The sequence below is a fragment of the Thermobia domestica genome, chromosome 8, assembly GCF_964235325.1.
Source record: "Thermobia domestica chromosome 8, izTheDome1.hap1.1, whole genome shotgun sequence".
Lineage (NCBI taxonomy): Eukaryota > Metazoa > Arthropoda > Insecta > Zygentoma > Lepismatidae > Thermobia > Thermobia domestica.
In genome coordinates, this window is record NC_137461.1 from 135331748 (window position 1) to 135359334 (window position 27587).

Genomic DNA, 27587 nt, shown 5'->3' on the forward strand with positions numbered 1-27587 from the left:
GTGTGATGCAGGACAAAGTGAAAATATTCCATATTATATGAGAGCTTATGTGGCCATTTTGGAAGTGCCATACTGGATTTGAGTTAATTCAGTGAAATATGAACTTTACGATATGCTTATTTTTAAAATGAAGTGTGATTTCCTAAAGACATCAATATGATTGTTTTCTATATTTTTTGTTAATGAAATTTTGATTTATCATTGGAAATTCATGATCATAATTTCATTCAGTATCCAACAAAAACTATCATACCAATGTCTTAACCAAATCACACCCTATTTCAAAAAATAGTATCGCATCATAAAGTTCCCATTTCACTGAATTAATTAAAACCCAGTACCACACCTTCCAAAATGGCCGGAGGCTCTCATGTAATGTGGTATATTTTCACTCTGTCATGCATCATACTAACAAACCTTAATTTCATAGTTTTGGTAGTACCCTGAATTTATTCCATCGGTTTCATGCCCTTGACAGCCCCCAAAGATGTGCAATATACAATTTCGGCCACTCCATTTATGAGACGCTTCTAAAATACGTCCCAACAATTATGAGAAAATAGTTACACACATAAGACCTTCAAATAATATATCTTTCAAGTCAAAACAGAAGAAGAGCTCAATTTATTATACATAGCTTTTTGTTTTACAGGTTGCTTTACAAGAGCAGTTTTGCCATTTTCACTCAAGCTAAACCCCTAAATGATCTTTAGTAAAATAAAAGAGCTTGGATCAATGCTAGAAAAATCTAATCTATAGCAAATGTAGCAATGGGAAACACAAAACCAGATAGAGTTTTAAAAAATGGAAACTACCCACTCAAATTTTATTTTGTATTTTTTCGCCTGTTAATTATCAACTCACATACAGTTTTATTAATTCTTCATTTTCAGTTCTAGATCTAGTATACTAAAATACATCCATATAGAAAGCGATACAAAAGATTCAGAGATATAGAACATAGGCATACAAAGTTTTATTTTAAAATCATCTAAAAAATCACTCACTTACTTTTTTCTGTGTTTAATTACTAAAGATGTATTTTCCAAACGAACAAATATCTGGACGTTTAAAATTAGGTACAACAATATGAACATTGTGTTTTTTGTGATGTAGTATAATGTTCTGAACAAAAGTTATATCTGCGGGATAAAAGTCTGTAGTTCTATAGTAAAATGAAATGAAATGAAATCTTTGAGTTTTACGTCCCACGTTTATGCTGGGTAGGCTAAACGAGATGGTGATGATGAGCAATGAATGAAATGGTGGAATGAAGAAAGTGGGAGCAAACGATTGAACCCCGAGGAAACCCACGCACACGGTGTTTGTCCACCACAAAGTTCACTTGGAGGGAGCAGGGTTTGAACCCAGGTCCCCATGCACTTGAAATGAACGCTCTACCACTGAGCCACCGCGGCCCCATTTCAAACGGTGCCATTTACATGTCTCCATTATGTATCTAGGCCGGGAAAATCGTGAAAAAAGGGAATTTTGTTTACAAATATTCCTTTTCTTCTAAGTTTGTTCTCCTCTGGACCCCTACGCCTCTGTGTTAACATACAGATCTCAAAATCAACTGAAAAATACAAATGGTATACTGAACATGTCTACAAAATTTCAGGTTTCTATCTAGAAAAGTAAGATAGAAAATATTAACCAATGTACTAAGAATATCTCCACAATACCCCAGATTCCCGTAAAAACACGGGAAATTTCCTGAGACATTCCTATTTATCCTAGGATAATGGTTCGTACCTCATTCTTTTCAGAATAAAACAGTCTTTCAAACGACACCATTCGCATGTTTCCATGGTGTATCTGAGGCGAGAAAATCGCGAAAAAGGGAATGCTAAAAATATCTTTTTTTTTTTTTTTAACCTTTTGCTCCTCTGAACCCTCTGTATTAACGTAGAGGTCTGAAAAATTCTAAGGAGTGCACTGAATGTGTGTGCAAAATTTCAACCTTCTAGGTGCAAAAGTAAGCCACCAAAGATAATAAAAATACGCCTAACCAAAATTCGTCTGTTTTAAATTATGACGTCATCATACCCTACGTCTCGACGCAAAAAGGTGTGAAACCATACGTGACGTGTTCTACAATGCCTCCACACTTGAAAAAGCAAAACAAAAACCGAAGGAGAAAGCTTTATTAGTAGGTCTACTTTTTTAATCGAATAATGAAAATACTACCTTATCGTATAAAAATACACGATATAATTTATAAGGGTTAATGCTGCCACTGTTGTTAACCTTCAATTTCTTTCCTGCTCAATAATACCTGTGTTTTGTCAATACTTATTTCAATGTCACTCACGAAATCGGGGCTTTTGGCCCGATACTCTAGCCAAAACACCATAATTACGTGACCGTGCGTAACCCTAGGTACTCTACTGTTAGTATGTGCAGGACAAGGAGGTACCGATTTCTGTGTAACTTTGAGGTGTCCCATGGAAGATATGCATTATTAGAAAGGAAAAACGAATGACCATGTGCTGTAGAAATAAGAGAACCTACTTGAACTTAGCAATTTGGGCCCCCCTCATTAGGGAATCATTTCAACTTTGTGTGTCCCAGGCCACTAAAGCCCCCCAGGATAGGCACCCTTTGTCAGGACTACCAATTTATGCGAGCTAAATAAAGTTTTTTTTTTTAAATAATGAACTTTCACCAAATAAGAATATTAAGTACCACTAATAATAATAATAATAATAATAATAATAATAATAATAATAATAATAATAATAATAATAATAATAATAATAATAATAGCGCTCCAGAGTTCACGCATGCATTGGATATTTTTAACGAGAACCTAGGTCGTCGCGAGTTGCTGGTGTATTGACAAGATGAAATACAAGTGATTTTTTTCATTTCTTGGAAATGAATCACAAGCAGATGTCTAATTGACTTAAATATTGTTCACTCCTTTGTGGATTTGTGCGGATCCTGTATCACTCTCGTTGCTTAACTTTGAAGGGGAAGAGAGGACTTGAAGCGTTTATCAGTTGTTTTAACTTAATAACCACATACTTCCACTATCTGACGCTAGCTAGTAACCAAAAGACTTAATATTATATTTTAATATACTTGCCTAGGTCATATTAAAATTTTCCATATCAGCACTACATCTTATTGCACACATAAAGAAAGTCGTAGTTTGCTCTATAACAACACGAAAAACAATCGAGCATGCGCAGAAAGTACTGGAGACTAGCTTCAAATAAAACACGACAGGTAACGCCTTCATCAAGAGAAAATGCAGGAATCTGCATCAATCGAGTAATCTTAAACAACAATGCATTTATGTGTCTCAATTGACCCGTTTTTTACTTTCGTTCGTTTTCTCGGATTGAAAATGCTGCGCATCAGTGTCAAAAACGAAATTTATACATATTAACACGTCATTTGATGCATGTAAATGTCTCAAATTTGCTATGATGCACTTGTAGTTCTGTGTGAGTTATACAACCTTTCGTTAAACAAAGTATTAGAAACAACTAGGGAAACTAACATTGATATACAAATGTTCAGATCATGTTTTGCCCCCTTACTTTTAACGTACAATCACCGCCATTGATAATAGTATTACTAAATTGCAATTCCAACTATTCATCTACCATGTAATTAAGTTTCAAGGCATATAGCAAATGTATTTCACAGTTTTAATTATTCGAAATACAGTACGCGTAGCAAATACTGAAGAGTTTAAAGTGAAACATAAGATTTTGACTATTTTAATCATATTTTACTTTAAATCATGTCATCCTAAATATTGGCAGATTATAATAATGGGAGAGAGAAGAAAATCTCTCCCGAACAAGCGTAAAACTAAAAATTCATAATTAATTATTTGCTCACCTTTTTAACTTCCAATATTTACATTTTATGTATATTACAAGGATGTTATAAATAGAGGATCTGCCCATATGTATATGTATATATATATATATATATATATATATATATATATATATATATATATATATATATATATATATATATATATATATATATATATATATATATATCTTCATCCTATTAAATCGGTGAAGCCAAAAAGCAACCGAGCATCGTCACGTCTGATTGGCTACTCTCATTTCTGCCATCGTCTGATTGGCTACTTTCGTTTCCGCCATGATTCTTGGCTCAAAACATTGTGATCCTATTGGGCGGAGTGGGCAGAGTAGGGGTGGCGAAACTGTGACGTATGGTTTCAAGATTTTGTTGTAAGGGCAGATCCTCTATTTTATAAGATCCTTGGTATATTATTATTTATTTTCGATTCGAAAACATTATTCACTTTTCTAAATGTGTATCATAAGTTGTGGACTGGAATAATTATCCCTACTTTCTAAATATGTAAGGCGCTGTGGTGAAGATTCAGAATAGTGGCGCATTACATATAGAATAAGATTTTAAACAACAAAACTCAAAATAAGACGGTGTAAACTTATTTACATAAAAATTATAAATATTCAAATATTTCGGTTTTAAGTATTTATGTAAATAACATGAGCTCCACGTTGAAGAACTACCTTTAAGAAATATATTTCTCATTACGAACTGGCATAATTACGTCTTTTTCGAAAGTGGTTTGTGAAAACAATATTCATAAATAATAGCAAAGTTGAACTCAAGAACTTTGAACACAAGTTGGTTATTATATTATGATACATTCTTTCATAATTTAATAATGATAGGAATATAGTTTCAAAGTGGAAATAAATTTTCTGCGCATTCTTACCTGGAAACAATTATTCGTATCTAAGAAAAGATATTTGCGTCTCTTTTTAGGTATGTGCGTATTTTAATTAAGTTTAGAGAAATCGTTTTCGAAGAATTTAGCAAGTAACGGGTAAATTTGAAATTTCTTCTTATGGGTTAGTTTATTCCCTATCTTCTAAATGCCAACACATGAAAACTGAATAAACATTCTTTAAAAGTAACATTTAATACACCACTCGTCATCCTTCATATTCTAAGCACTGCAATAAAAATAACTTTGCTCTCCTAAAAATTTCATCTAACACGAATTCTAAAACATCTCTAAGGTCTCTTTCAAGGGAAGCACTAGTGATTAAAATTGCGTTTAAGTACAGACCAGCCATAAAGACCCATTATTCCTTGGTACATAATAATGACGTATAAGTTTTGTTTCCACTTAATGTCCTTTGAAGTAAACAATGGCTGATGCGACATCTTACGCTATTGAACAACGCTTCTACTGTATAATAACGAATCCTTTCGTTTTCATTTTAGGACCTACGGAGTAAACAATGACTAATGCGTCCAATTACACGATTGAACAACGCATTATTGCGAGTTGTTGGGTGCATGAGAAAAATCAAACAGGAAGGACTATGGCAAAAGTGAGTAGGGACTTTGTGACGAGGTTTCAATGGAATCCTCCTCCGAGACATATTCTTTTAAAATAGGGACTTATTCTCCATAGGCGGTGTCAAGAATAAGAACAGAAGCAACAGACTTTCCAGCAGAGGAGAAATGTGCAATCTTGTGCAGAAATCCGTGAAGCAATCGTCAACAAAATCGATCCGTAAGCGATCTGCGAGATTGGAAATACCCCGGTTGACAATGCATGAGCAAGACTTACACGTATGTGCATATCGTCCTATACCGTTCAAGAATTAGCTGATAATAACATGGATCAAAGAAAAGAGGCACCTGTGGCTCTCCTTGGGATGTTCAACACAATATCAAAGCTCGGTCAAGTGATCTCTTTAGATGAGTGTGGAGTCTACTGGAGTTCTAGATCACTAATTCGTTTGTCCAAGGAAAATCTACGCTTTTACGAATAGTTGGAAAATAATTCGCATATATCATGGATAGGAGAAACTTGTTTGGGCCGTTCTTCTTTGACAAGATTGTGAATCATCATCGGTATCTGGACATCTTGTGGAACTGATTTGTCCCCCTCTTGGAACTAAGGGAATTTATTGGTTCCAACAAGAGAGAGCACCTGCCCATTATACTATTTTAGTACGTTGACGTATTTGTAAGATATTTCCTGGATACTAGATTGGTCATTGGTCATATGTACTGCCAGTATCACTTGCCTGGCAACCACGAACCCCAGACCTCATCAAGTGATAATGCACTGTGAGGATTCATAAAGGGTATCGTGGAAAAACAAGATTACAATACCACTGTACTGAAAGATGCTGTGAGACAAGTTTTCATTCATGATATCCCAGCATTGCATATTATCCTTTAGCATTAGTATGACGGTGCAGAAGCTAATCTCTTGGATCATTAATGGTTTATATCACATTACAAAGTCATTGCACATTAACTATAATAACCATTCAAGAGAACACTTGCTTGTTTTGTTTGCGTATGATAGGGATAATGGGACTTGCGGCCACCTGGTAGAATGCAAAGATCCAATAGACCTATTATGACTTAATACTCCCCTATTTGCTGCTCCTATATAATTACTTGGCATAAACATAGAGTGTTTTATTACACTTAGTTCACGTGATTAAATGATTTATTGCATTTATACTGTATTCAGAAAAAACATTTAATTTAATGTCCCTCGAATATGATCTTTTGGCAAAAGGATACGGATGATTAATTAAACTGAATAATTATAAAATAGTTGGTGTATAATAAGGTGGGAGGAAAGGGGAAAATATCTCAAGAAAATTCACGAACATGATGTTTTTCATCACAACCTTACTTAATTCTGAGAACTTCCCTCGTTTATTTTCCTTTCACTATATCTTCCACCATTTCGTTCAGATTTTGTTTAACTTATCTTTATTCTTCTTTTCCTTACTGTTCATATTATTTCCTAATTACATTTCTGTTTCACCCAGTTGATTTTGTATATTTTTCTCCATGCTCGTGTTTGGAAATAGATCAGTATTTTTTGACGCTTTTATATACTGATCATGTTTCATACAAATCTTTACAAGAACATTTAACAAGTCAAAATTTTTTTCACAAAGGTCTACAAAGAGGTTTGTATTTTTTCCATTAACCTACCTAGATAGACCTAAAATGGTAACCATACGTAAAATAGAACTGTGGAGTATCTACGGAGCAAATCAAATTTAAATTTAGAAATGGGTCTTGCTTTTGCGTCTTAGTCACTGGAGTTTGGTGTAAGAGTCTCAATACCTTTCCCTGAAGGCCAGGTTCAATGACAGTAGAAACATTTTATGAGTCTCTCCGACTTGTTAATTAATCCATCTATGGGAAAAGGAATTTCCTCTCTTTCGTCCTTTGCAAAGCGTTAATTGCTCTTCCGGGGTGAAAGAAATGGGAATGGAATGCCTTCCTCTTTGCCCTGCATACCCCAAGGGAGGAAAACAAAATAGAGAACATTGCGTTCATTGATCTTGAAATGATGGGAAAACTTTACTTTGTGAACACACACTTCATCTACTAATGAAATCCTTCATTCGTATATCAACAGCAAATTCTCTAACTAAAGACTCGGGTTTTAGTTTGTGTACTTTTCATACAAAGCCCTAGGGCCTGTTTACTCCCTCCTTTGTATATACATACATATATACAGTCTCCGTGTGTCATTGACATTGTAGTACAAGACTCAATCGGCTAGAGAAATGCTCTAATGCATACTTCCTTGCTGCAGACCTCATATTATGGTATGTGAACTGCTTCCTTCCGAGCTAATACCTCTTTTCAAGCTGTTTTGTTTTCCCTTCCGGGTTTAATGCATCTTTCTGTTCGAGTAAATGGACCTTTCTAGATGAAAATCACTTACAACAATATTATTATTATCGGTAATCGTAGTAGTAGTAACACTGCCACCAATCCTGATGTAACAAGAGTATTAGTTTCCTTTTAACTGTAAAAGCTTCTTAAAACAACACGCCACTTCGGTTAGTATAAATAAAAGAAAATTTGTCTTTCTCTTTTTACTGTTTACGCTAGAAGACGACCTTAGAAGTGCGTAGAAGATATAATAGTAGAAATATTGCATACATGAAACAATTTCAGTTAGCAAAGCGTCTTATCTTTATTTTTGTGGATACGTAATAGGTCAAAAAAAGAAAAACTAAAGAACATTACAATTTCATTATTTAAATTTTCTACTATTTAGTAACATTTGTATTATTTCTAATTTTGCAATACCTTGGTCATATACCCACCTACATAAGTATTTCTCACACAATCTTGTTCCAGCCCTAGCACACTCATCGTTTGCTGCCTGTGTCGTACATCATGGGCCTCGATTCAATTTTTGCTGAGTTTTCCTCATTCACACCAAGCAATTGCCGAGGTGGTACCTAACATATAGATCCCAGGCCGCTATCCCCCTTTTCCTCTACATCGAACAGTGTGCTCGCTGAGGGATGCCATTCCTTATATGTAAGACCATAGATGCCGTCAATATACAGAAATATGTATAAGTAATAAAATACATCTTTCTTTCTTAATAGACGTATTTTTTCTCTTTCAGAGATTAACCTACTCCTTCGATAATGAGGTAACTATATTACCACGTAACCTAAATTTATACAATTATTATTTACACCTAGCTTAACCCTTTGACTACTATTTTTTTTTATTGTGAACATTCTTTCTTATGTAGATACGACTTCTTTACTGTGGGATATTCCTGACATCTGTATACACAATTTTGGGAACTAAACATAGTCTCCTGGTCACATCTGACCCGATGGGAGAACAACATGTGTTTTTTTTTAAAGAATTTTCTAAAAACAAATTCCCAAAGGTGTTAGAATTATTCGCATGGGAGACATGTATCCCGTTGATAGTCAAAGGGTTAATGCACTAATGTAGAAATTGCAGCCCTATAGTGACACTAAGGAATGCCTTTATTCTAATTCTGGTAGCAACACAGGTTTATAATTCAACATTGTGTAAGTGATATTTGATATCTTACTAAGCATGTGTCGTTAGGGCAGGGCCGTCGCGTGGGCAGCCGGGACAACAAATCAATAAAATTCAAGACATTCAGAATATGTTGGTAAATGAATTTTTTTAAATGTTAAATCAGATATTTTAATAATGATCAGGCCACGGGTAAGCAAAATTTATCTATTTATTTCATAAGGACAATCATACACTATTATACAAACACAAATATATGTCGTTTAATTATGCAGAAGCAATTGTCTGACAATTCTTTTGAACTTATTTTCGGACATGCTAAATACATCTATTACGTGAAATATAATCATTTCGTTATATGAAGCACACATTTTTCACAGAGGAGACTTATGTGATATGTTAGTTCTTGCGTTTTTACAATAGAATGTCCCAGTGTTTGCTGGTTTAGTCTTAACTGGTGGGACACGTAGTAATACTTCTGAAACTAACTCTGGACAGTCAATTTTACCTTTTAATAATTTATGTAAGAACAACAAATCAAAAACCCATATCCTTTTTCCTAATGTTTGAAAACTAAAATTCCTTACGAAGTCTTCAGAGGGAATATTCTTTAGGTAGAAACCGGTTTTCTTGTATGCAAACATTTTTAAAAATTTAAACTATATATTTTGGATCAGAGTATTTGGTGACATTTGGTGTCCAAACATTACAACAGTATTCTAATTTTGACCTCACATACGAAAAATATAACCTTATAAATGTTGATTCTTTGTAGAAATCCTGTCCTATCCTACAAATTAAACCTAGGTTTATATACGCACTACTAGTTATTTCGTCAACGTGTTGAGCAAAGTTTAATTTGCTATCAAATAAAAATTCTAGATCTTTGATAGTATTTGGGGTAGACAAGAAAGTGCCACTTATTGTATAGGTGAAGTTAATGGGATTTTCTTTCCTCGTGAAAGATACAGATTTACATTTGGACACATTAAGGACTAATTTGTTCTTATTACATTATATTTGAACTCTTTGTAGATCCTATTGAATTTTCTTCCAGTCATCAATTGAACTTACTTTGGAGTATAATTTGAGACTGTCGGGAAAAAGAACTTAATACATAGAGTTAATACTTAATACAAGAAGTTTTAATACAGAGGATTATCATTAATAACAAGAAGAAACAAAAGGGAACCTGATTAGATCCTTGAGGGACTTCCTATAGAGTACTGAACTTGAAAATTACCGGTAATGTAAAACATCGTCTAGGATTATCCAACTGGAACTCTCTCCAGCCCTCTGTAAGAAGATTTTTTTTTTTAATCTTGGCATTTAATGCTTGTATCGTTATTTGTATATTCTATGCTATTACTATGTTGATGTGTATCAGGTTCAAAATAAACAAGAATAACAGTCGATTTCAATAATTCAAAACAACGTTTTCATTAACTTTTATGTTTTAACTACAAATGATATTCACTTGAAAAAATTGACATAATACCAACTTCTTTTATCTTACCTTAGATTATGATCTTATATTCCATATTTAAATCTAGGAGTACAGAATAAACTCTAGTTGTTTTTCATAATATACTGGGGACTGGGAATTCTCGCCCCGGCGCTTACAATCCACGCGACGGCCCTGCGTTAGGGTTCGTGCTTCAACTCTCTACTGCAAATTTTGATGATGATATGGAAGTATAGTGTGATAAACGTCTCATGTTTGTTAGATGGCTAAACGGTTTTGAAATTAGAAATCTCCGAGAAGACTTACCTAACAGTAACTACACATGGTTATTCTGGTTAGGTGGCTCAATGGTACAGTGCTCATCTCTGGTGCGTGGGGTTCCTGGTTCAATCCCAACTCACGCCAAGTTCTATCTGTAGTAAATAAACACCATATGAGTGGATTTCCTTGGGTTCTCCCATTTTCTTCCACTTTCTTCACCCCATTATTTCATTCATTATACTCCTGGCCCTTTCCTTTAGCGTTCATGAGGTAAACGAGGGATTTTAAGTTAGAAATTTAATTTTTTCGTATCATAGGCTACCGAAATCTACAACTCTGTTCTTTATGTTAACAATGTACGAGATATTTTTAATCTAACGTTTTCTTTTAAAAAAGTAATAAAGTGTTTACTTCCAGTGTTGACGCATCCAATTTTTATTTTTCACCTTGTACGCATTGTTATAATTTCTAGGAAGAAAGTTGAAACTTTTCCAGCCACACAATAGTCCACTCTTATAATAAAGGTGTTTACGGAAATAAGTTTTGTGTATGAATGCTCTTTTGTAGAACTGATATTCTTTTCAGCTGAATGAAACCATATCAAGAAACCTGAAATTTAACGTAATATATATCCTTAGAGCTGTAATTTTATTGTATAGAAACCTCACGAGTAATTCCATTATCTTTTCCTTTTTAGAGTTCAAGATCACTTTTGTGAAAAATCAACAGCCTTTGTAACTGGAAGTTAAAGCAAAATAGATTCTAAAAATTCAATGTAATAAAAATTGCAAAAAAAATATATAAATAAACCTCCGACACAAAAGTTTCTTTATGTCACCTTGGGCGAAGAACAAACTTTCTTTATTCCATTGTCCAATGTTTTCATTTCGTTTCCAAACAGAAAAGAAATGTCAATAGTTGTTAAAAGAAAATACAAAGTAATATATGACATTTTTTACTTGAATGTCATGTCGTTATCACTTAATTCTATTTGCTCTCAAGAAGAAGATAATGACAACGAAGAAGACAAGGATTTTTTTAAAAAAATAGGCATGAAAAAATACATTTAACTAGGACAGTGCTTCCTAAACTCTAGGCTCAGAACTTAACCTCACTCGCAGGGCTACGTGCAACTTAGAGGGATTAAGTTCAAACACATTCAAATCTGAAATGCAGTGAACCCGTGATAACGCGGAGTGAAGAGGACAGGAGTTTGTTCAGGGGTTCTATTTTTCTTTTTTAATCTCTTTTCCATTTCAAATTGCCAACAAATTGTTTAACTCATGTTGTCAGTTTTCTGTTATCTCTACTCTTAAGAAAAGGATACCACAAACTATGTATCATTAATGTTCCAAATAATTAGAACAGTAATGATCATTGCATAACACACATATATACAGGATGTTTCAAAACAATACAACGATGTTGTATATTTGTAACACTTCCATTTATTTATTTATTTATTTATTTATTTATTTATTTATTGTAATTTTAATTATTGTGAGCAAAAGGTGTTGCTTAAAAGTGCATAGACTGTGATGACGAAGAAGAGAAAGATATAGAGAAAAAATATATTGATAATGTTGATAATATATGATTTTTTAAAACCGTTCTTATTGTAATAACAGATTCGTCGTTTTTCGGGGTTACTAGACAACCAGTAGTTGTTGAATGATTGTGATTCTAACACGGGAGGGTCCCACAAGTTGTCGCTAAAATCTGATTGCCACATAGCACATCTGATAGAGCATCATGAGAAATGAACACGAGCAAAATTTAAGGTGCTATGGATCAGAAGGATAGGAGCTACGAGGATTCGAAATTTGAACATCGAAAGAATTATATCGGAATTATATACGTTTAAAGTAAGTATCTTGAAAACCGTTAAAGCAATCAAAACAAAACATAATGCACAATATAATGAGAACAAAATGCCCTATCGAAAACCATAAACAGTTTTGCCATATGTAAAGCAGTGTTGCCCACTCAGCATAAAAAATTTTTATTATGAATAGCACCATATACAAATTTGCACAGATTTAAAATGCTCTATTATCACTAAACATAACAGCGAAGTGTAGTGGTACAGTGTTGCACACTATTGGAGCTACATGTGCTGAAAATGTATAGGGGAGAAGTCTGATATGTGGGAACAAAGGGTAATAAAGGAATGCATTAGAAAAAGTGAGGATTTTGCAATGTACTTCTGTAGCCCCGATGAATAAGCAGACAATTCGCGAAAACAAAATGATACACGCGAGGAAAGAAGCACGTGTTTTCTAATTCTGTAAACTGGTTCTCCAGGTTATCTTATCAATATTTGGAAGAGTACTTTCTTGGTTTATGTCTTTCGTGTTAAGTGACATATTATTTTACTTCCTCTCCTACATACCATATGAATATGTTTGTACACTGTAATATTACCTTATTCATATTGGAAATATAATTATTTTATTACTACCTCATTTCGTTTTTGGCGGACCGGATAGCAGTGTGGTCTAGAAGAGTAGACAACCGACATATTAGGCATCGCGGGTTAAAATCCCACCTCGGACATGTTTTTGTTGTACTTTTCACCTTACATCTCATTGTTATCTTTCTCTTTCATAGTGATTAGGATCCCACTTTGCACTTCTATATAGCTTCGAAGCTGACACAGGACGTAAAAATGGCATCACTCAATTTCGTTTTTCAAATGCATCAATATTTTGTGATACTGTTGACATTTTACTATGTTATACTATCTGTGTTATGCATTTGAACTAAATTCATAGTATGAGACACAAATTCCTTTATTACTATGTGTTGCCACATATCAGACTTCTCCATTGTACATTTTCAGCACATGTAGTTCCAATAGTGTGCAACACTGTACCACTACACTTCACTGTTATGTTTAGTGATAATAGCGCATTTTAAATCTGTGCAAACCTGTATATAGTGCCATTTATAATAAAATATTTTAATGCTGAATTGGCAGCACTGCTTGACCTATGGCAACACTGTTTATGGTTTTCGATAGGACATTGTGTTCTCATTATATTGTGCATTATATTTTGTTTTGATTGCTTTAACGGTTTTCAAGATATTTACTTTAAATATACATAATTCCATGATATAGGCTAATTCTTTCGATATTCAAATTTCGAATCGCCGTAGCTCCGATCCTTCTGATCCATAGCACCTTAAATTTTGCTTATTTTCATTTCTCATGATGCCCTATCAGATGTGCTATGTGGCAATCAGATTTTGGGACCCTCCCGTAACCTCGATGAAGCATGGATCTACCTCTCCGATTGCGGCAAACCGAGAGCCATCATGTACCGAGAGAAAGGCGCCAGGAACTTCAGAAGGTGGGTCCGTGTTTGTAAAGAATCCTTCCCAAAAGGGTTCATGGTCGTTACTGGCTACTGTTACCGAGGTAAACTGAAGATTCGTAGGGTGACGAAGAACTGCAAAATAAAATCTCAGTATTTTCAGGAGCAAATTATGCGGCCGATCTACGAGCATGAGATTCCAACAATGTATGAAAATGACGCCAATCTGGTGCGCATTCACATGGATAAGGCATCATCACATACCTCACGATCGTCCCTCGCATTCTACAGGGAGATGGAGGAGGCAAGTGGTATACAGGTGATACCTTTCAATAAGGTACCTATTAAATCTCCAGATTTGGGAAAACGACGTGTGACAACTGTGGAAGGATTTTGGAAAGCTGTGCAAAGGGAATGGGACAAGATTCCCTTCCCAGTTCTTCAGAGAAGCCTATTACAGTGGAAATTACGCTGTCGAGCTATTGTTAGGAACCAAGGGAAACACATCGAACACTTACGGACCTGGCGCCATGGATTTTTCTCAATTTTAGATAAGTCGAAATTGGCCAAATGTAGACTGAATAACCCCTGTAGTAGGGTCACTTAGGGACTAATATGTGTGCTATCCAAAAATATATATTTCAGAACCCTAAAGTACTCAAGGACAACTTATATAGAAGGGGTTTCGCTACGGGTATATAATCTGAAGTACTCTCCAACTACCTCTCTAAAAATTGTTCCGTGAGTACCTTAGGATTCTGAAACTTGGATATTTGGTTAGGGCACACACTAGTTCCTAAGTGAAGTCTTGACCTGATTACGGTAGGTCCCATAATTTTGATGCTATGGAACTTTATAGTTCATTTTTTCATGTTTTTGGTAGCCTATAACTCCGAAAGAAAACATTTGTGTAACCAGGTTGGTCTATACATTTTGTCTTATCTTACGGTGTCAGAAATCACCTACCAAACGTTGTCGGCGTTGTTTTGAAACACCCTGTATATATACTTTATAGAAATTTGTGTATGTGTGTGTTTATGTTCCAGCATAACTCTGGAACGCCTGAAACAATATTAACCAAAGTTGGTACTTACAGTCTGGAAAAGAGTACTATCAGTATAAGATCTCTTAGCACATTTAGGGCGAAGTGGAAGGGGGAGATACAAAAAAAAATATCGAAAATGACCGATACTAGTATCGAATCCATAGTTTTCGGGGTTGCTGAGATTAACAGTGACACTTCTAATGCCGTTTAAATCCAAATTCAGGCCCCCTTAGTACTCTTGAGGGAGGAAGATGACATGTAAAAATAACTGAAAATGACCGCTATCAGTGTCGAATCCATAATTTTACGGATCCCTCAGTTGATTGGTGACAGATTTGGCGTCCTTTACTTACAACGTCAGCTTCTAGTTGGAGTAAGTATGAGGGAAGCTAAGTGTGAGGGAGTGAGATATAAAATGATCGAAAACGACAGATATTAGTGTCGAATCTTTAGGTTTCGAGGTCTCTGAGATAAATAGTTACACTCCGGATACAATTTAAGTCAAAGTTGAGCACCCATTAACACCTCTGAAGGGGAATGATGACATATAAAAATAATCGAAAACTATTGATATTAGTGTCGAATTTATAGTCTTTTTGATTTCTAAGTTGGTTGGTGACAGTTCCAATAACCATTTCAATCTAAAGCACACCTATAGACGGGTGTGACATGTAAAATGATCGTAAACGGTCGATATTAATGTCGAATCCGTAATTTTCGGGGTTTCTGAGATTAAAAGTGACCCACCCGATGCTATTTAAATCCAAATTCAGCCCCATTATTATTTATGAACGGGAAAATTTTACATGTAAAAATAATCAAAAATGACCTTATTAGTATCAAATCTAGTTTTCAAGGTCCCTAAGTATGATGATAGTTCTGAGGTTCTTTAAATTCAAATAGGACATAAAACTGGAAGATGCTTTGTTTTTCACTTACAATTTTTTTTAAAAAATCCTTTTTATTACATTTATGTGTTTAAATGATTTCTCTCTCTCTCTTTATATATATATATATATATATATATATATATATATATATATATATATATATATATATATATATATATATATATATATATATATATATATATATATATATAGTATATTACTACAGACAATAAGTTCGTGAACTCGACTCAGTGTGGCGCTATATTACAGCTGATATGTGATATCCTGGAGGAAGCAGTGGAAGTTCATCTTTCGACCCAGCAAGAGGCAGGTCTGTGCATAGAGCATAAACATACTTACTCTTTGTGTTGTGAAAGGAGTTGGTTGCGCCGCAGCGGACTTGGAGAATGTCGCAGTTTGAGCAACGGGTAAACATCAAGTTCTGCCAAAAACTAGGCAAGTCAGTAGCAGGAACGTTGCCGATCGGCACGTGTAGAGTGGCAACACCCTGGCCCACAATGCAGTGTTTAAGTGCAACAAAAGTTTACAGAGAAGAGAAACAATTTAGAGAGTTACGAACCAGTAGGTCGACCAACAACAACAGTCCGAACAGAAGGCAAGATCGAAGAGGTTGCAATGGTTGTGCGGGCTAACTGTTCCCAGTCGGTAGATGACATCGCAGCAGCAGTACGGACCAGCCATGGTACGTATCACAACATTCTGACGGATGACTTGAACATGTCCGTTTCACCCAGCACCGTGTCCAACGTATTCTGACACAAGAACAACGATCAGAAGTACTGATGCTGATGGAACGTTCCTGTACCAGATAACTGGAATTGAAACATGGTGTCTCCTCTGCGATCCTCAACTAACGAGACAAGCAGCTACCTGGAAATCGCCATCATCTCCAAAACGAAAAAAAAAAAAAAAAAAAAAAAAAAAAAAAAAAAAAAACGAGACAAGACGGGTCGAAAGAGAAAATGATGCTTGAACTATTTTGAGGGTCAGTGTGGACCTGTGTAATTGTCTGTGTGTGTATGGACTTTCACATCCAGCATAGCAATCATAGGTTCTACTGGTTGCCTATATTCTGGGTAATAGCCCACAATTGTACTAGTATATATATATTAGGGTGGTCCTTATTTATATGGGGAAAAATAAATTTAGGAATTTCCTTGGACTCAGCTCCTAAAATAGTTCCATACTGGACCAAATTAAGACAGGAGAAAAATTACATCCATTGAATAATTTTAAATGGTGCCCCAAACGACCTAAAGTTTTGAATGTGTTTACAGTACTACATAGTACGAGGGGGAAAAGCTAGAATAAACTCTTGTAATTTAGAAACGGCTTAAGGGAATTGTGAGCTAGTGGTCTACTATGCCACGCTTAATTGCATGCATGGAGAGCATGCCCGCGACCGTTCGGTCTATTTAATGGCCGGGTTCCGCAAGAAAGTAATTCACCCCGCCCGTAGTTGCACAATATACGCTATTATTGCTCGTGCACGAGGTGCACCGTCAAGATTTGTCCCTTAACTTTGACACCTTAGTGTGTCACCCCCATTCTCTGAGGGTGTGGGATACGCCCACTGCGCGGCCAGACCGAAGTCTTGAGTGCGTACCAGTAGACCTACTGGTTGAGGCAGACTGCTAGCCAGTCAGTCCTACCATGCTCTGCAGGCATGGCGCCCGAGCGTTATAAGGCGAGCTCACCTCCCGCCCGTGTTCACCGTTACCCAGATTCCTGGGATTGGCTCCCACAAGGTACCGAATCCCACGGTATGACCACAGCCCGGCAGAGTCCAACCCACATTGTCTACATAGAAGGTTATTTTAGAGCTACTGCTCTAGCAGAATGCAAGCACCGTTGACATGACCCATATTACAGGGAGTAGTGTCACAATAAACTGACTGCACGAACTTTAGTAAGTTCCATTCTTCAAGCGAATGTACTATAGTAGAAGTAATATGTTCTTCTCTTTATGATGACAAAATGGGAACACCAGTTAGCCTCTCATGACCATCTATAATAATTATTGATAACCTGTCGGCAGTCTCTCTGCCAGTCAAATAAGGCAGTAGTTATCCATTCCAATGCACAACTAACGCACTTGATACACTCTGAAATTGTTTTTTTGTGGTTCTGTGCAACTCCGCTACGGATTTTCTCTCAGTATCGGTGAATGGAAGACCCATATATTACTAGTTCCTCTACATTATGGTCTAATGCTTCTGCCGTCGCTGTCAGAATATGTATTGCTGCTCTATCAGTGACCTTTTATCGATCAAGAGCAACACCAGTCTCTGAGTAATAAAATTAATTTTTCCCCTTTTACATCTCTTGGAGGGTCCGAGCACACACGCATCCATATTTACATTTTGTCTAACATTCTCAATTGGGTTTTCCTCTTCATTACTTGAATTGCTCCACGTCTTTTGCTGTATAAAGTTCAAACAAATAATTTTCAGAAGTGTATTTTCTTTCGCATTCCTCTTTCTTTTGAAGCCGTGCATATCCCTTTCGTTCTTTTCGTGCCAAACTCATGTCTTTAGTTTTAGTCGTGTAAGAATTATTATCTGTGAAAAGGAGAAATCTTTTCACAGGTAATAATTCTTACACGACTAAAGCTATCTTTAAAATAGTGCTAGATTTGTGCTTCAGGTAAAACACTACCTCGAAATGATATGTCATATGACCCTCTTCCTATTTACAAATTTTAACCTGAATCCAAGATGGCCACTATGACAGTACTATACAAAATTAGGTACATTTCTTCCTCTATTTCCATTATCCAGGGTATCTTCGCATCCGCTTTAGCCGTTTCTAAATTACATCAGTTTATTCCAGATTTTTCCCATATACTATGTACTGTAATCGGATTCAAAATTTTAGGTCACTTGGGGCACCATTTAATATTATTCAATGAAGCTAATTTTTCTCCTGGATTAATTTAGTCCCATATGGAACCATTTTAGGGGGTGAGTCCAAAGAAATTCGGAAATCAAAAATTAAGGACCACCCTAATATATATACATATATATAGGGTGGGGCAAATAAAAGTGGCCCGGACGAGTGAAGTGGATATGATTGGACTTGAATGTATGAATGGAACTACCACGTGTACAGGCTACACCAATGGTTCAGATCTTAGTGCAGGCTATTGTCAGTATAAGTGGAGCAGTGCACAGGTGAAGATGGTACTCACTGTGCAGCAGAAGGTGTTTGTTGTGGAAAGTTACGTGAAAACAAATTCGTTTAAAGAATATGGTCAGTTGTTTGCTCATGAATTTCATAGCGTCAAAGTGCCAGTAAAGAGCGAAATGCAACGATTAGTCAGAAAACGATGTCAGAAAGGATCTGTTTTGAACAAGGCAAAAAAAAACATTCCGAAACGTGTTCTATAAGCAGGTTAACGAACTATTTCCTTTCCTTTGCTGTGTTTCTTTGTACCCTAGCACTCTGCTCTCCGGGCACTTTTATTTGCCCCACCCTATATACATATACAAAGTGAGAGAGAAGGAGTCGGAAAAGCTCTGCGATTTTGAAAGAAAAAAAAACATTATTTTCATGAGATTTTCGCCTAGAAATTTGGGCGTTTTTGAAGATTTTGATATTAAGGCAAAAATTACTTTATATCTTAAAATTATACCGTAAATTACCTTATTACGTTATACCTTTCTTTTTCCATTATAACACGACTAACATTTAATTACTATATTCTGAGAATAAAACAAGGAAAACTCACGAATTATGGAAAAATATGTTCCCACACATGGAAGGAAGAGGGCAAATTAGTCGACGGAGTGAATTTGTTGGTTCGAACGAGTTACTTACAGAGCTCTGAAGAGTAATTTTCAGCGACAAAAGTGTTTTAGGAAATATTTTAATGCTGTTAGCAAGAACTCTTCTGAAAATGTAGAAGTTAGATTTCGTGGAAGAGATATTATCGTTTACAATTTATACATAAACGAAAATTTTAGTTAGAACGTTTTAGTAGCTGAAGATTCATTCTCTGAAGATTACAAGGATCAAGCATATCTATGTATATATGCACCATTTATTTAGGTCTTTAAAATTAAAGGAAGATAGAGTTTTAAAAGAGCAATATCCAAGTTTCTTATTTCAAACATATTGACACAATATAACAGTAAAGAAAAGTTAGTTATGTAAATAAAGAGGTTTTACCAGCATTATTCCCAAAGCTGCCGTTATTTGCTTTAATTTTGTGAAATAAACTTATACTCTGTTAAAATAGAATGTCTAAGCTCAGAACAGAGTTTTTCAACGGGAAATTAAATATAAGCCAAATTTTATCCCCAAATCAAACTGGTTCTGTATATTTCCTTGATTTAGGATACTTTTTCCTTGACTATCACTTTGAACTTAGGTATACATAGATATAGCAAAATGTACTACTTATGTGCACTGGGTTAGGTGTTTTGGTAACCAAACTGATAGCATGGATATGTCAAGTTGTATGACTCATACTTCCTGAGATTGGAGCGTTCACCTCTGGTGCATGGGGTCACGCGTTCAAACCCTGCTCCCGCCAAGTGAACCTAGTGGTGGACAACACCATGTGCGTGGGTTTCCCAGGGGTTCTCCCGTTTCCTCCCACTTTCTTCATTCCACCATTTCATTCATTTCTCATCTTTACCGTCTCCTTTAGCCTAGCCGGCATAACCGTGGAACGTAAAACTTGAAGATTTCATTTCATTTTTTCCTAAGATTGGAAACAAGGCCAATTTGAAATCCAACCAAAATAGCCAAACCCTAATGAAATACAGGATTTACAAGTAGTAAACGTTTTAAAGGCATTTTCTTAATTGTAGAATTCACTACAGGAAAATAAAGGTGGTACTTTAATGAGAAAGTCACAAAAGACACACACAAAAAAAAAAAAGCGAAAATGTCTCTTTTTCTAAAAGAAGCCTCAGTTTTAAACCAGTTTGTTATCATCACTTTTGTAACGAACAAGTTTAATTTAAACCCATTAAAAATATATATCTCCATGCAACCATGTAAGCAACCATAAGATTTCAAATTAATTAAGTAGTTGAGCACTTAGCAAAAGTACATTCATAAAATCATGCACAATCTCCATTTATGCTATCCAAAATATAATATTCATGTAGTTAAAACGTAACAAAAGAGACGAGACCATGAAAGAGTTAAACCTCATTTGATAATGATAAATACATAAGAATTATCATTTGATAATGATAAATACCTAAAATATTTCTTTAATTAAAATGCAAGCTATGCTATGCAGTTGGATTGCATTGTTTTTAAGGGATTTCGTTTACTCCGTTATATATATATTTACTGTGTCTCTCTCTGTATGTCTGTTCGAAAGACACAAATCTCAAAAGAATGGATCATCATCTGTTTTGGACAGAATATAGAGGATGAAAAGATAAGAATCGAGCTTATTCATTTACTTGATCCGAAGATGAACAATTAAAAATGGATTCAGCATATTTCAAAGAACTAAATATGAAATGTCATCATTCTTTGAAGACTACCTTTCAGTGCTGTTGAGATTAGCGGGTTAATATACTGCTCACGTCACCTTGTAAAATACTATTCTGTTTGTGAAACACAACGCTAAAATGAAACACAACGCTATATACACCTTAAAGTATATTTCATTTCAACATAACATTGAGGTAATGCTATATTTAAACCTGGACTTCGTAAAATTTAACTTGTTAAGGAGTTTGGTTATCAAAATCTAAACCAAACTCCTTTACGTAGTGTACACTCTAACACTGGTTCTTGTTGATTTTGTAGAGATACTTTTCAACTTTTTATCGTTATTTGTAGAATTAGACTAAATCAAGCTGATTTACAACATGGGCTTCCTCGTTGTTAATGTGGATACTGTACGTGCCTATGGCGTGGGAGATGTGGGTTTGATTCGACGGATCTTAACTAATGATGGTCACGATCACAAATGATAAGGTCTATTTTTTTAAAAAAAATAAATAAATTTGGATCACGAAAAGAAAGGAGCACTTTTTCACTCCCTGTCAATGAAACGGAGCGATACCTTACGGTATGCAACCAGTTATACACGTTTCTCTGTAAATATATAAATTTAAGGAGTAAGTAGGTATGCTAATTTACTAAATTAAGTTGAGAGTTACCGAGAATGCTAAATTCAACTCAACTCAATTAAAATTACTGAAATAAAAATATCTTTCGAGATATTACAAAAAAGGTATCGGTGTTCTAATTGAAATTAAATTACAGAGATGGAGAATGAACAAGAATCAAAAATGAGAGAAGAAAGTATGGTAATATTGAAATAAAATCGAATTCGATATTTCAATGGATTTACACATTTCATTGTACCTACATGCTGAAAATGGATTTTTCGATACCTGTCTATCTGTTCGTTCCTTTCTTGCTTCCTTTGTTCGTCCCGATATAAATACGTTCACTCGCCTAGAAACTATATCGTTCAACCTATCAAAACTCAATTTTAAGCTTAAGGTTTGTATAAGACTCCTTAGAAAAGATTTTCTAAATTTCTTCCAACCCTATAAATAATGGTAGATTATTGAAGGGTGAAAATATAAATTTGTGATTTACCTCGAGAATGGCTCTAACGCTTTTGTTCATATTTCATAAATCAAATTTTATTATAAACCGTATAATAAGGTATTAACTTGTTTTTCTGTAAAAAGTTCCAGAAGTGCTACATTACTTTTGGAGTTGGTTCTCTCTGGACAATTTTCTCATAAATGGCTGGCGATTTTTTTTAAATTCGTAAATATATATATTTCATAATAACTTTATATAAATAGTATGGTGTAAGTGGCTTTCAAGTTAAAAATCCACAAGAGATAATTACCTATTACGGTGGCTTCTATACGGACAATTTTCTCAAAAACAACTCTGGCTATTTTGTTCATATTTCATTAATAATCCCGTAAGGTTGAACAAACCAAAATTTTGTTGATATCTCATAAATAAAAATTGCATTAACAACCCAATAATGGCATAAGTCATTTCTCATTAAAAAGTCAACTTACTTTTGGAATGAGTTTTCTTTGGATGGAGTTTTCCTAAAATAGTATTATGTTCGTATTTCACAAATAAATATTTCTGTAATTAGTGCAGCATAATTAATTTAGTTTTAAAAATTGAACCCAAAACATTCAGCCCGGTGGTCCGTGTCTTTTATTTCTGATTACTAGGGACACAATATATGAGGGTTAGATATGATAACACATATGTTGGTTCTAAATATCTACGGTAAAGCTACGAGAAATCCTACGGTAAAGCTTTTTGTTTTTAATCTGTGACGGTTTTGAAGTTGTGAATGGATTTAAGATAGATTATGTTGTCATTTAGACTTAAATTTTGTGGAGTGTGGAATATTGTATAGACGGGAACCGACTGTCTTTTTACTTTTTTCTTGTAGGTAGTACAGGATGCTAACTCGAGAGGAAAGAATCGAAATTATCCTTTTGGCTGGAGGACATAGTTCAGAAATAATAACAGCCGCCTTCAAAGAACGACATCCTAATTGCGAGCCGGTGGCAGACAGTGCTGCACGAAAACTAATCCACAAATTCATGGCAAAGGGAAATGTTGATGATTTACCTCCATCAGGACGACCACGAAATGCAACTGACCCAGACACAGCAGCAGCTCTGTTGGGTATATTGGTGAAAAGTCCTACGAAGAGTGTGCGACATAGTGTTAGTGTCAAAAGTGTTCTAAGAATATTAAAAAGGGAAAAGTGGCTCCCTTAAAAGATTACAGTTGAAACGAAAGTTGTAAGAGGATGATTCTGAATATTTTTTTTCTCACATGAAACAATGTAATATGCAGCATTTTATTCCGATGTTGAATTGGAATGTTATCAGGAGGCTAAACAAGCATGGCAAAGCCACAAATGCGCTTGGTGCAAACAGGGCGCAAACTCGCTTACGCTCTTATTACATCAAACTCCTCAATTACTTTCGACATTTGGAAATTTTCCAACATGGCGAACGAAAAAGTTGTGTGATTTTAGTAGATCATTTAAATAATCTTCACCAACATCTATGTCAAATTTTAACTTGTTAATAATTACTTCCTAAGTTCAATAAAATTTTAAATCAGTTTGACGGGAGTTTTCGGAATTTTAGAATTTAGAGTTAAATATTTCTAAAAGTATGCATTTTATGAAAAATTGTTCTCTATAGAAATTGGGTTATCTATGTTCCCTAAAACGACACTAAGTTTATCTCTTTATGTTCAACCATAGCGAAGATATTGCTATTTTTATCTGTGTATTGTTCATTTGACACTTCCAGCGGCCATTTTCCAATATGGCAGTGAAGGTCATGTGGGATTTCAGAGGACTTTCAGTGTGTTATTTAGAACATCATTCCCAACCTCTGGATCAATTTTCAGCTTGTTACTAATTTGTTCCTTACTTTTTGGTAATTTGACTCTTTAGATAACTCTCATTATAGTAACTATCAGAAAAAAAAATTAGACGTTAAATGTTCTGAGAAATGATGTCAAAGTGAATCACTCTGAACATAAAATATAAATAAGTACTTAATCAACCACCAAAGTTCAGTTGATTATCAGCGCAGTCCTAAATAGCTTCTAGAAGCAGATCAGACTTATAAGTGTATTTATTACGAAATGAATTATCACATACGTACGAATGAGGGCATAATATAACTGAGATGAATATGTTAACACAACTCAATAATGCATTATTTATTGTACTTCGTGTTATATTATGGTGCCGGACACAGGATTCGCTAGTACGTTTTATGACTTGATTCGTATCATATGACAGTTCACATGTAAATTAATAATAATGAATATTGGTTCGATCTCAACTTATGCCTAGTGAACTTTGTGGTGGGTAAATACTGGAGCTGCTATGTTATAACCATAAACAAAAATGTGCAATGTTCTTATTGTGTCCAAAATATAACATTTCTGGCTAACTCCAATTCTGTGATCTTGTAAACTCTGTATGTTCTTATTGATTTTAATGATAATAAAAAAATGATACAGATATTCATGCTAATTTAATGCAAAGTGTATCAAAAAGGATTTTACAACTTTGAAAACTCATATTGATTCATTTATTTAGGTTACAGACATGGTTTAGGTGTCGAAAAGCACGGGTTGATTTTGTAAGACTGTTCACAAAGCTTTGTCCCACATAATGTACGTCTTCAGACGTACGGTTACGACCTGAAGATTTGTTGTGTCTTACCGAATTTCCAGTTTCAATAAAACATTTATGCCATTGATAAATTGTAGGCCTACTGGGAGGATCTTTACCATACTTTGTACGAAAATTACGTTGCATAGTTGTCGCAGTCTGATTCTTCAAACCAAAACACACAGTTAGCACGCTTGGGACCAGTAAAAGCAGACATGTTTGCTCTAACTGCCGCTAGTGGCTTGTTTCTGAACTAGTGTACTACGTGAGTCAAAACTTTATGTATTTTGCTACAAAATGACACCAAAACCATGTCTGTAAGATAAATGAATAAATCAATATGGGTTTTCAAAATTGTAAAGTCCTTTTTGATATTCCTTGTATCAGTGGCGTATTTAGAGGGGGTCTTCCGAGCTTAAGCCCCCCCCCCCCGAAATCTTACTTACTATAGTAAAGTATATGAAATATCTTGCAGAATTTTCACATTTTCAGGCAAAGCCCCCCCCCCACGAAAGTTAGCAAAGCCCTCCCCGAAGCAAAATCGTAAATACGCCACTGCCTTGTATAAATTATTGGTTGATCCAAAATATACATATATTCCCTTTCATGCTTTACACAAACACACACATATTCATATGTATACCTGCAGTTTCTATGAGAAATCGCTGCTTGTATGATCCGTTACATAAACAAGGGAAAGTGTACAGGAAATTTGTGGCAGAGGTAATAATTAATTAGTTGTAAACTGACCGTTTATATAGGAAGAAAAAAAAGAAACTTGCTAAGTAAATCCATTCAAGGTACGAAAATTAATTTACAATTGGTTTTGTTTTGTTTGATTTTGTAATGCTTTTCTTTTTCCATTCACAAAAACTACAGCAAAACAGCGGCGTGACTCTATGAGAGGATAAGTAAATACTTGAAACATTTATAAAATAAAAAAGAAGAAAGAAAGATAAACACATTCGGAAATAATTGCGTTAATCACATGCAAAATAATTTTCCTTTTTCTTCTCTCTATTCTCATTTACGTATTACACAGTTTGCTTACGTCATTCAGTGGTTGTGTATTTGTTTTAATTTCTCTCTCTCTCTTGAAGAAAGAAGAAGTTGTAAAAGTCTTCTGTATTTAGATAAAGCGGTGGGAAGAGAGTTAGTTACAAGATGCATGCATTGCACGATGGCCAAACGTGAATGGAGAAGAGAGAGAGAGAGAGAGAGAGAGGTATGCCGTATCAAGTACTTGCATTTGCGTCTTTTGAGAGAAACCGAATTATAAAAAGAAAGGAAGAAAAATGAAGTAAACTTTATCCATTTGTTGCAGTGTTGCTAGGCTACGTATTGCTATTCAAAATGTGGCAGTTCAACTCAATGTAAAATTAAAATGTGTGATTCTATATGGATTGAGGAGTTATGTTTCGCTACGAGAATTAAATTCAGGTTGGACGCGCAGGGGTAAGCAATCGCAGCAATTTAATAAGGGAGTCACTCCCCTCTACCAAAAACGTCATCGATCTCAAATATCTATATCTATAAAAGAAGAAGTCCTGACTGACTGACTGATTGATCAATCAACGATTTGAATCGGGCATACACTGAGAAAGAAAGCGTATTGGGCGTATGTAAACACTGAGAAAAATCCGTTATCCGGACAGAGGTATATTGTACAAATATGCGGAATCGTATGGAAAGTACATATATATATACTTTCCATACGATTCCGCATATTTGTACAATATACCTCTGTCCGGATAACGGATTTTTCTCAGTGTAGAATTTGCGATGTAAAGTCTCATTAAGGAAGGATTTTTGGTAATTCGACGGGGAAGAGGAAAAGAGGAGTAGCAATTATTACATTAAAATGTCCATATCTAGGAATCTCTGAAGGTTAGAAATATGAAACTTTGTATATAGACATCTCACTTAAAATAATTAGACACATGTTCTACCATTTTTTTTTAATATTTGTCCTAGAAGAAAAGAAAAATAGTGAAAAGAGAAAAAGATGGGGTTTTAATTCTTACGATTGATTGCTATATCTGGAAATCCGTTAAGGTTAGAGACATAAAATTTGGTATTTAGCTCTTTCATTTAAAATAATTAAAATAATTTTTCAGCGTTTTTTGATATTTCCTTTAGAAGGAAATAAAAATACGGGAAGGAAAAAGGATGGGTTGTGATTGTTAAAATAACATGGCCATATCTCAAAATCCGTTAAAAGGAGAGAAATGTTAATCAAAGACGTGTTTCAGCGTTATCTCTTTTTTAATGTTTCCCTTAGAAGAAAAGATTGATTTGATTTGATTTGATTTTTAGTTTAGCGTCACTTTCAGTAGTGAGGCTATATGAGACGTGAACCTACAGCCTAACATGGGATCCGAACCACATGAGTTACCACCGGGAATCGAACCCGGGTCTTTCTTGGAAGAGAAAAGAAAAGGATGGGAGTTGCAATTGTTATAATAAGATGGCCATATCCCAAAATTCTAAAGAAATGCGGAGGTGTGCGGTAGTAAGATTTATACAGATAAATATCATTTCTATTTGTAATACGAGTCGATCATAT